Source organism: Perissodus microlepis, chromosome 19 (assembly GCF_051167445.1).
Source record: "Perissodus microlepis isolate ML-2025 ecotype Zambia chromosome 19, ASM5116744v1, whole genome shotgun sequence".
Classification (NCBI taxonomy): domain Eukaryota; kingdom Metazoa; phylum Chordata; class Actinopteri; order Cichliformes; family Cichlidae; genus Perissodus; species Perissodus microlepis.
This window is the reverse complement of record NC_140479.1, coordinates 19,459,140-19,471,465: the sequence shown is the minus strand read 5'-3', so window position 1 is coordinate 19,471,465 and position 12,326 is coordinate 19,459,140. Positions and strand designations below refer to the sequence as shown.

The following is a 12,326-nucleotide window of genomic DNA, read 5'->3' as shown; positions in this document are numbered from 1 at the left end:
ATAATATGATCCTTGCCTGACTTCTGCAGATCTGTTCAAAACAGTTCAAAATCTTACCACAGATATGTAAAATGACATTTTTGTAATGCACTGCACTATGAGAACACAGTTACAATGGACTGACACAATTTAAAAGCACTAGAATCCACTCAAATATATTATAAACGTCATCAAAATCTACCCAGAAGTGTGGAGCAAAATATAAAATATTCGTGTAAAATGAAAGTAGTTTCGAAGTCTCTCAGCGTAGCGTTACTGCCTGAAAATATATCGCGAAGGAAACGAGTGCGACATGATACACAGAACACCACAAGCCATTCTTTCTGGGGGGGGGGGGTTTCCAGTCTACGCGTTGCGGGCGAGGTAGTAAAATCAGTTACTAGGCGCAGTAGGAAATAAACGGAGATGCATCTGTCGTCTCTCGGACAATAGCAGGAGGAACGCCCTGACTACACCGCTTCCTCGAGGTAATTAACGGTAAATATTATATTTCAATGGAGTATTAAAACTAATACAAACGGGCTTATAATGCATGTCCGATTTCTGTTAGAGCCAAGTTTCTACTCATTGCCTTAATTCGATGCTTTAAACTGGATCTATTTCCGAGTCGATACCACTTAAATCTCTATTCGACCCCCTCTTTACTGTTTAACACTTTATTTTCACTGCACAGTCTTTGCCCTTACTCCCAGCAAATGGGCGATAGAAAACCAATCGGTGCCTATGCCATTCCCAATATGCGCTGGCTGACGTCGGGGCAGCATGAGTACGAGCATTTTTTTTTATTTTTTTGCCGATGCCCGTGCTGCCGCCCCCCACCACGATGCCGCCCCGGGCAACCGCCCGTGTCGCCCGTATCTAAAACCGCTACTGGTCCTGAGGGTCGCTGTTGATCATCTTAGTCATAATGTGGGAAAAAAGATAAGGCATTGCTCTTGTGGCATCATAACCTGGGGATAAGGATGCAACTGTTTTTGGTTCTTTGTCAGACTGGTTTGAATGTTTTGCCCTCAGGATTAATCATTTTTTGTCTGAGGATAAACTGTAAGGACAAAACTCAGTGGCCATTGTTGTTTCGCTAGCTGGGCCCACGTCCTCATTTTAGATTTGACAGTGTTTTTATCGATAAAGGCAAAAGGCTTAAACATGAATTGAGCTACGGTTTGGGGAAGGCCTCAGAGTGGACTGGCGGCAACTCTTGGGCCATGTACTAATAAGAAGTGAAATAATTAAAAAAAGGGAAGGGAGTGTGGGGCACAGAAATGAGAACAAATGGCTTGTGGACCTGGGGGTGTCATATATAGATAAGAACCAGATGTTTGGAGGTGTATCTGTATCTGGGTGTATCTGTATCTGGGTGACAATTTATTTCCAATTAAATGCAGGTGTACAGCTGAGTCTTGTCTTTTTGAGGTGGCTCTTCTACAATGCATGTGTCCTATGTAGAGGCCAGAGCACACCTCATAGTGTTATTAAGTGTTATTAAGTTTTTTGTTTGTTTGTTTGTTTGGTTTTTTTGGGGGGGGGGGTTGTTTGGGATAAAGCTGTTTTTATCAAAAAACACCTTTTTTGTCAAGCAAACTAAACAACAGTGTATGTTGTTTTCAAATCTCCTTTTTTGGTATTTCCTTATTTTAAATACCAAACATACCTGTGCAGGCACACAGATGTGGGCGAACTCAGGGGGTGTGTGGGCACAGGCATGACACACATTTTACCCTTTGGGGTCTGTGAGAAAGTGGGTGAGAAAACCTTTTGTCCAGAGTTAAAAGCCTGATATTTTTAGTTAAAATTCTTGTTTTGATTTAGCCATATCAAATATGTATTCTGTAATAGGCAAACATGTACTATCCCGGGTTTGTTTATGTTTTGCACTTTTACAGATTATATAACATAACATCTTGGTTTAAATCAATTCTGACAAGTTTGTTAAGTAAGTTACTGTGTTATTTATTTCAACTGTTAATCTGTGTAGTTTGAATTCACCTTACCTACCCGCCTTCCAGGAACAAAAGGCGGAAATGTAGTTTCACTTCCTGTATTTATAGCTTCCTGGTTAATCTGAGGTCACAGGAAGAGACCAGGTGAACAAGGGGGAGAATCCTTGTAATTTAACAAAGCTGATTTTAGAGTGTTTATAAAGAAATGAATGTATCGTTGTAATATGTATTGATTACACAGCATAGCTTTTATTGCTTAGAAGGAGTAGCAGTATAGAATTGAGTAGGGAAATGTTACCTTACCTACCTAATGGAATAGTCCAGGGGTGAGATTGTTTGGTTAAGTGGACTATTTAAGCAGAAGAATGCAGGTGTTTGAGGAGAAAGGAGCAGGTCAGTGTAGCTGAATGCATGTGAGCTTAATTGCTGTTGATTTAAGTTCAGTTATGTTTAGTTGAACTGAGTTAACTATGGAGTTGAGTTTCTTATTTATTTTTGTCAATATTGTTTGGTCACAAAAATGGTAAATAAATCACTCACTACACTGGACAGGATCTGTCTCTTGCCCTTCTTTAGCCACTTAGGTCAAGTTCTACCACAGGGTCCCTTGATTTTGTAAAGGGGCGTCTAGTATGGGTTGTCTACAGAAAACTGAAGGGGGATTCAAAATGGAAGTTAAAGTGAATCTTATTGATATTTGGTGCTGCAAAAGAACTCAATAAGTCAAACAATATCAGGTCATATTCCATTTTCTTAAACTAACTTGTTTAATAGGATTTACGTTTTTTCTTTCTTTCTTCGAGGACACTCTTTAGCTCTATAATGTTGTGGTTTACATGTTTTGTAAAAAAGTTAACATTTGTGTAAAAATCTGCCAAATCAATTATATGGTGAACTTGCAAATAAAGAAATGGGTATCTTGATGCATGCTCAATCATCCAGGTAAGTATATCCCAAAAGGTTGATTCTGTTGATCTGGACGTAGTGTTTTCAGTGGGAGAATCGTCACTCATCCAAGTGACTTCTTTAGTCTCAGCTGACTGCAGGTTTCCCCAACCTTATAAACAGTACATTTGCACAATGACTGAAACTAGTCCACTGAATGAACAATAAGCTGTGAGGTCAGTTCCTTGATCATTAATATGCAAATTGTCATGACCATTGATCAACTACCACTAATCAAAGCCCATTGATTAATGACCATTCAGTGGGCTGTGCTGGCCAAATGAGTGCCAGTGATACATTGGGCAATTTTTTTTACCATCTGGTTTAGTGTTATTTAACCATCTGTGGTAAAATTGTTGTACTACACTGATATGCCGTTGGTGAGAATGCTCTCAATAGTACAGTGGTTGACATTGACTAGTATCCTGGGACACAAGTGAGCTTTCTTAAGGCCTTTTTTTAAATAGGAGAACAATCAGGCAGGATTCAGTTATTACATAAAATGAACCTGGAGTTTGGGTCTTTACATCTGTCAAGAATATTTCAGTAAAGACATCTGTAGAAGTTAAGCCTACCCTTGAAGCCACTGAGGTGTTTATTAACGAGGGTGACGCGATGTCACTGGTATGCATGAATTAATTAAACAGTCCAATGACTCCAGCAGTACTTATCTTGTCCTTTTGGTCTTTATTTCAACATTATTTTAACATAACACAAACTGTGTGCCTTCTTACGGTTAACAACACACCTGATGTTGATTATGTGCGTCTACCTTAAATACCTTTACATGAACCAACCATACGAAAACAAAAAAAGGTGACCTTTAGCGGCAATATAAGGTATTAACCCAAAAATGGCTCCTACAACATCAAAGTGGCTACTTAAATGAAATATAAAGTTTGAAAACAGGTTTGTTGATGTTCCACAAACATCGCAGCAAGCAAATTTCTAAGGAATTTTTACATTTCTCTTTGTAATTGTGATTCTACACCTTCTCCTCAGGTTGGAAATTAGCTTCATCTGCGCTGGCTGGATGGATGCAACAAAATCTCTCAAAAAGAAGCTGGTTTTCCCCTTGATTGTTGCATTATTTTCATTCTTCTATTCAATGTGAATATGCCAAACAACAACAACAAATCCATCCCAAAACCATCTGGGCCTCCGGGTGTTTGCTCCTTGGGAGTATCTGAGCAGACCATCACCCCGCTCAAAAATACCAAGCACTTACTGGTGTCAGCATACGTGGACCAGAGAGTGAAGGATTTGGATATACGCATCATTGGCATATTTAAGAGAGCCCCTTCACTGCGTTTTTTGCTGCACAAATGTTTTAAGTAAAACCACTCCAGCAACAATTTTACAACATTCTGATCACTTTGGCTTTCCCTTCGCCACTACGGACGTCATGTGTCAGATTCCTCAGAACTGCAACACTACACATGTCACTCTCTTGACTACACCAGACAAAGAAAGTGCATCTGACTCTACCTGGCTTCCTATAAGAAACCAAAAGAGCGACAGGCAAAAGGAAGAAAACATGAAGTTTGACTTCCCAGTCTGCATCTCTAGTCTGTTTGGCAACTAAAACAATGTGCTCCAGTTTGCAGAGACTCTGGAAATGTACAGGTGAGTACAGTAACAGCACTACAAGCTACAGAGTGAAAACTATGCAGCAAAACTTCTGTGTAACGGTTGCTGTTAATTGTAAAGCTTCTGGATTTCTTCAGTGGTGTTTCTACTTCTGTATTCAAGAGCGGAGGATAAGGTTGGCTCGCTGATTTTCAGAGTCTTTGACATTCTCACCAAAGTGAATATTTCCAGTATTAGAAGTTTCGAAATGTAGCAGGTGCTGATAGATATTTAAATGTGCATCTGCACATGTAAGTGTGGAGCATAGACTGTATAAAAATGATGGAGTTTTCCCCACCCATGTTTTTTTTTTTATTTAATTTTTTTTGTTTCTTTTTGTGCTGCCAGGGTTAATCTTGTTAAAATGACGTTAACGCCATACCCACATTAATGGGGCAAATCTCCATTAGCCAGTTAACGCGGCTCACCCCGTGCGTGGGGCTGCACGGTGTCAACGTGTTAGCGTGGTTAGCTTGTTAACACATTAGCGCTGTCCAGGCTCTCCTGGCTAATGGAGATTTGCCCCATTAATGTGGGTATGACGTTAACGTCATTTTAACAAGATTAACGCTGACAGCACAACTTTCTTTATTTTTGTTTTGGGGTTTTTTTTTTTTGTTTGTCTTTTTTATCCAAATGTGGCCACGTTTGACTGAGGCCACACAAAACATCCTAACCCCTAAATCTACCAGTATCTAAACCATCCATAAAGGAGGGTTTAGATACTGTATCATGTATCAGGATATAGACTTCCTTATAATGTTGTGTAAATGTTTTCCTTTAGAAGCTGGCCCCTAAACCTAACTGGCCATTCTGTGGCTTTAAAGTCAAATGTCGTCTCAAACAAAAAAGCTCTGCATTTCCAGTTATTTGTTATATGTATACTTCTTAACTCCCCTGTGTGATATAAATGCATTTTTGTAAGCTAAATGCAATAAATAACAAAGGCATGAGTAAACTAATGAAATATATAAATGTAAGCCTTTAAACCTGTTACTTTGCCCCAGGTTGCTGGGTGTGAACAGAGTGGTGATCTATAACACCAGCTGTGGTCCAGAGCTCGACCGCCTGTTGCAGAATTATAGCCAGGAGGGCTTTGTGGAAATGGTTCCTTGGCCCATTGACAAGCATCTGAATCCATCTCGTGGCTGGCTTCACTCAGAGCACGGAGGAGACGTGCACTACTTTGGCCAGCTGACCACACTTAATGAGTGCATTTACAGATCAATGGAGCGTTCCCGCTACGTCCTGTTGAATGACATTGATGAGATTATAATGCCATACAAGCACAAAGATCTGATGTCTTTGATGAACACGCTCCAAAAACAGCATCCAAATGTAACATTTTTTTCTAAGCATTTCTAAATTTATTTTCAAATGTCCTTCCTGCACCTGTCAAACCTAAACTGTTCTTCTACAGACAGGAGTATTTCTCATTGAGAACCATACCTATCCCAAGAAGACTTTTAATCAAAGTAAATGGGGACCCCTGCCTCAATGGAATGGGGTGCCAGGCTTTGATATTATGGTGCATATCTACAGAGAGGAGCCTAACAGAAATATTTACCATCCACACAAGTTAATAGTTCAGCCAAGGTGGGTTATAATGGGAAAAATGGTTGAGTGTTCGGCACTAGCATTCATTTAACCCTGAGGCATTGTGTGATTGTCCATGTATTTATGCACCTACATAGCAGTGCAGCAGACCTCAGTGCATGATGTGCTTATGATGTCTGCAACAAAGTTCAAGGTTCCACCAGACGTCTGTCGGATCATTCACTCGCCAATCAGTACTCCGACCGATCCACCACTTGATCGGCTTCATGTGGACACCCGACTGTGGGACTTTAAAGACAAACTGCTCCCCAATGTGATCAAGGTGCTGCGGAGAGCAGAACTGCTGAGATCAGAGACGCAAAACTGATAGATAATGGACAGAAACACAAATACTGAAGTTTTAGGAGAAAAAAGCTGGTCAACAAAACACAGGCTGACCTACAGGGGTGGCATGTGCCAGCCTAAAATAATGTCTTTCCATCCCAAGTCCACTCTATTTTTGCTTATCACAATGCTGCATATTAAAATTAGCCAGCATTAACACTCTGAGTCTGGCTACAAGTAACATTAAATATAAATTCTAAAACTGAATATATTGCATAGCATTACCTCCCTGCATCACTAAAAAAATGTTTCAGCCCATAAAGCAAACTGTTTTATTTCTTGCTGTCAGTAGCATTGTGCCAGAGCACACAATCATAAGCATTTTGAATCAACACAATGGCTATTTTCCGATTTCAACACAGGTGGTTGATTGCTCCACTCTAGAACTGGAATGAAGGCGAGTGTTATTAACCCTCTGGGTTGACGGACAGCCACACCTTCAAATCACATGACCAGTTTAAGCTGACATAGCTACAAGCTGCAGTCACGCATCTTCTAGCATCAGGGTCTCTATTTCGGCTTGTGTTGAAAGTCCAGACTTCAAACTATATGCCAGTTTTTACGTTTTATTGATAAGCCACTATCACCGGAGTTATGATAAGAAAAAAAATTAATTAAATTAAAAAAAAAGAATACTATCGTCACGTTTTGTGTGAAAAGAAACGGTAAAACGGCATTTGGACAGCGCAAAAAAGGAAAAAAAATGCTACTCTTTCCTACTGGTGGAATAGTGTATCATGTCTACCGATAAAAATGATATGACAACGCGTGGGATTTGGTGATTTAGGAACAGGGAAAATTTGGGGGAGTGGCGGTGGCAAAAGAGAGAGCAATATCGACTAATTTTAGTTTTTAGTTTTAGTTTTTAGTATTCGTGGTGGTTGCAATTTTAGGTAAATGGTTGTATTAACTTAATTGTTTACAAAGTTTGTACACAGGTTTTCAAAATTTACACTTTATATTTGCATTTCAGGTTATGAAAATAATTCACTAAACGTGTTTGTGGTTTTTACAGTAAACTTTTTCCGTACTCTGTTTTTATCAGGGTTTTGTGTGTGTGTGATTTCAGATTTTAGATATTTTATGGATATATGTTTTATATCTATTTTAACCACATATAATGCATATTACAGGATGTAAGAACTGGATATGTGTAGGGTGGCCACCCTAAGAAAATTTCTCTAGATCCGCCCCACAACAAAATAGTCATTATGATGTGAGAGCAGTGAGAAACATGAAACAGGCCAGGTGCACCACCTTTGAACATGAACACTTTAAATAATTTACATAAGTTGTGATAGAAGAGGCCCTGGGGTACCATAGGAAGCTGCCTTCCTGAAAGACAGGTTACAAACATGCTTGGATTGTTTAATTAAGAACTTCTGTTGTCAAACTCATGGTAAACTTCCTCGTTATACTAGTCGCAGATTGGTTTCTTACGACATTCTTTTCATTCTTATATCACTGTTCTTTGCTTCATGCACTGTACTGACTTATATACATGTTACAGGAATGCTTTCAAACATTGTGAGCTAATCTTATTAGCGTTCTTGCAGAGAGTTACATGAGAAGATTGACCCTAGTCTTAAACATGGTGATATATATATATATATATATATATATATAAAACTAAGCTTAGTATGAAAACTGTGAACTTGTTAAATTAAATTAAACACTGGTCTTTTTACTGTGTCAGGAAAAAGGCATGTTATTTTACTGCTGTTTAGACTCTATGACCAAACAAAGCAACACTCCCCACCACAGAAAGTCCACACTGATTGCAGACTGGAGGTGATTGTGATGCGTTATTTTTGCGTGTCCAGATTAGGCAGGCAGAAGGTGTGTCATTGCTTTCACAGATCAGGATAAATATGATTTTTGTCGCCACAATGCAAAAAGTTGAATAACATTTTGTAATCATTTCTTTGTTAGTCGGCAGAGAGTGATAGTGGGAAACTCAAAAATAGAGCAAAAGCATCTAGTGAATTTTGTGGCCACAGTAGTGTGTGTGAGATTGCTGAGAGATGGAGATGCCTTCCAGAGAAACGCAAGCTTGCTTGTCAAGCATCAGAAACTACAAAGACATGATGAAAATAAATGCATGCAGAGGATAAGCACACACCAGGGAGCACAAGAAAAACAATGGGAACAAGAACATCATGACAGGCACAAGCTTGACTAATGCAGTAAAGTAATGCATGCGATAAAAAGGATGTTGAATGCCACTTCCTGACTGGTTTCATAGCCGCAGACTTTCAAATTGCATTCTTCTTGTACAAACAACAAACTGGGTTAAAATGCTAACATCTTGATATCTTGTAGTCAGTTAAAAAACAGTTGTTGGGTTTTTGTTTTTTTATTTTGTTTTTTTGCCTGTCCCGTTTGGATCTTTAGCCATCAGAATTGTTGTCTGAAGGCCAAGAAAGATGCCAAGTGGATCATCATGGCCTTGCCATATTGGTCCATTTGACTGACCTTTATTATAATTATGTATTTATTTTATTTTCGTTTTTTAAAGACGGGACAGACATGACTGGGTGATAGGACAGGGAGAAAGAATGAAAGAAGGAGAGGGAGAGAAAGAAAATAGAGGGGAGAAGAGATGGTGAGAAAGGGGGGAAGAAAAAAAAAGAAAAACAAAACACCTGGATCATCTGTATGGAGATAAAAAACCAGAAGAGAAAACAAACAACAACGAGCAACATAATAAAAACAACACCATTACAATAAACTAGCTAACAGTAGATAACAGTAGATACTAAATATTACATGTTATTGGTTTTTTGGTTTTTTTTGGTTTTTTAATTTCACCTGTTGAGAATGAAAAAAGAAAACAAGCAGAAGAAAACGAGAGCAATAGAATAAACAACATCACGATGATATATGGGAATATAACAGTAAATACTAAATATTAAACATTATTGTGCAGCACATAAGATCGACAGCGCACAGTGTGCTTTGAGGTAGGAGCCAAAAAGGGTGTAGTTTGTGTGTGTGAGCACCCGTGTGTACACCTGTGAGCATGGACGCGCTTGTTTTTAAAAGGTTCCTTCATGTAATGATCTGCTAGAGGGTGTGGGGAGCCACAGCCCCGTCCTCCAGGGCATGAAGCAGGTATGGAGGAGATCAAGACTCCAGACATCCAGAGGCCCCCAGAACACAAGAGACCAAGGAAGACCAACAGAGGGGCAGCCGCGCCACTGTCCCAGAAAGAGCTGAGGAGAGTCCCAGATGAGGGCTCACTCAGCAGCCGCGGAGCAGAAGCCAGGGGGGGTTGCAGTGACGTGCCCGTGAGCTCCGCTGGCAGCCAGCTGTGCCAGCGGGACCGAGCCCCAGGCCGAGAGGCCGAGGGCACCCCACCCCCGAAGTGGCCCGAGCGAGCCCCAGGCTCCAGGCCCCGATAAGCAGCCACCAAGGAGTGAGCCGGTGTGTACCTGGACACCCATCCCCGGACACAAAGAACCACCAACGCACCGATGTCTGAGGGCGTCTGACACCGGTAGGGGAAGTGGTGGGGGAAGATAGGCCTCCATACCTTGGAGGACCTGGGATGTACCCAGAGAGGTGGCGTCTGATACCCAACCTGACATATGGACACAGACAAACAGGCACACACAGATACAAACATCCATTCCCACCCTCATGCTCTCATATGCAATTACTCAACACTCACCCAACGTGGAGATAGACATAGAGAGAAACTGTACATACAATCACACTCCCCAAGCGTACTCTAAGCCCCGGGTCTAGGTACCCTTGCCCCTGGGGGGGGGGAACTGCACCCAGACCCAGGTGGTGTTACCCTTTTCCCTGCGGTGGAGAGAAGCAGACCGCCCCGACTCCGCAGCAGCAGGGAGGCCCCACATTGCAGACCCCAGTCGGACGGCCAACTTCTCCTCCTAGCCCCCCACTCCAGCAGGCCGCAGAGAACAGGGGTGTGTGAAGACTCCAAACCTCCCTCCGCCCGTTCATATGTAGTGTTGATGCATGTGTGTTCTAAGGTGCCTTTAAAACCCAGGAGGGCATGGAGCTACCTGCCAGAGAGCAGCAGGTAAGCGCATAACCCCTCCTGCTAGCCCTCAATGTCTATGTGTATTTAAAATTGAGAGGTGGGCAACGACGCCAGGGGTGAGGTGTACACCCTGATGGTCTTTTGGATTCCGTGTAGCATGCCCACCCCCAAGATCCTATATGTATGTGTTATGAGAGTGTGAGTAATGTGAATGTCTAAGTTGTGGGATAAAATTGAGGCACAGGCAGCCAGAAGGGGACAGAGGGGGGGATGCCTCCCCTGCACCCTGGTGACACATCTTTACCCCAAGGCCCTGCATGTGTGGATGATTGTGGTGGAGCGGGAAGAGGAAGGCAGCTGGAGATGGGGAGGGAGCAAGTGACCCCTGGGGCCAGCTCCCCCGCTGACCCCAGTAGGCGCCCCCATACTCTGCAACCCGCCAGGGAAAGGGGGCCCAGGCCCATCCGGACCGGGGCCCAGTACAGCAGCGCCGCCCGGCCCCACAGAGCCCGGGACAGCCCACCCGACCCCACCTCAGAGAAAACTGCACCCACCCCGTCATCCACTCATCTTCCAGATTACACAAGACAATAGATGCCCAGGCTGAGATCTTCCTCCACCTCTCCTGTATCTCCCCCTCCTGCAGAGTTCGTTTTTTTTTTTTTTTTAAAGGTTGCCTTAGATTTTGACATAGAGATACAAATCTTACACACACACACACACAACTTGCTTAGCCCTGATTAGCTGCTGCATTTAGCTCCAAGCACTGCTGGGTTTGTAAGTACAGCCCCACAGAGGAGCTGGCATGGTTATTGTCTGTTGAGCTGTGGCTAAGTGTGGTTTAAAATAATGCAAGTAGAACTAACCATGAACTTACTGACTTCAGATTTTTTTGTGGTCATGCTCATTCGCTGAAATGACCCGTTTTTATCTTAAAATGTGGCTGTAATAAAGAGTTATCCCTTATGATTAAAGAACAGCCAATGATGGGGAGAATTGTTGTTTTTTTTGATTGATTGTCACAGATTTTGAGATATGGATACAAAACTTAGATAAAAGAAACCACTTGATGCAAAAGCAAATTATGACCCCAACACTGACATGCTACCTCTTTACAAATAATGTTGCTATAGTAAAAGCTTTAATTTTTTAACTCTTTCCTTCACCTGAATTGTTTCCATTAGGAATTCAAGGTGAACTTGTTCAACAAATACAGATACAGTCACACAAGCAGATATTAAAATAACATAATTTTACTGAACTAATAAGAAAATAATAATAATAAACTTTATTTATAAAGCACACTTAAAAACCAAGGGTATGCCAAGGTGCTTAACAAGTAAGATAGAGTATAGGAGGAGGATAATAGAAATAGGACCAAAGCAAGTACTAAGTATGCAAGCATAACTGTCACTGATACATAGGAAAGCAACAGGTACAGAGCAAACAAGAATTTAAATGAGCATAAAAGTGCATGATATAAAATCATAAAAGAAATATTAACTAGAGGGAAAGGCAAGATTGAATAAGTGGGTTTTTAATCGTGATTTGAACAGTGCAATGGAATCAGATGGGCGGAGGTCGAGAGGAAGGGTATTCCACAGTACCGGGGCAGCCAGAGCAAACGCACGGTCACCCCGGGACTTCAGTCGAGATCTGGGTTGGGTCAGAAGTAGTTGAGTGGCAGATCTGAGTGTTCTAGCAGGAGTATGTGGTTTGAGACGTTCACTAAAATAACTTGGCGCTAATTTATTAATAGTTTTGAAAGTAAGGAGTAATATTTTAAATTGAATACGGTACTTTATGGGCAGCCAATGCAAGCTAGCTAGGACAGGAGTAATATGGCAAAATTTCCTGGT

The 12,326-nt window shown here is 41.4% G+C and overlaps 1 pseudogene across 1 annotated transcript; it reads left to right on the top strand.

Moving 5' to 3' along the window:
* Positions 1–222: 222 nt before the first annotated feature.
* On the top strand, positions 223–8,142 carry LOC146365878 (uncharacterized; annotated as a pseudogene). The gene is made up of 5 exons (XR_014798541.1): positions 223–477; positions 3,888–4,511; positions 5,522–5,852; positions 5,935–6,139; positions 6,212–8,142. The product of XR_014798541.1 is annotated as an uncharacterized LOC146365878 (transcript).
* Positions 8,143–12,326: the final 4,184 nt, after the last annotated feature.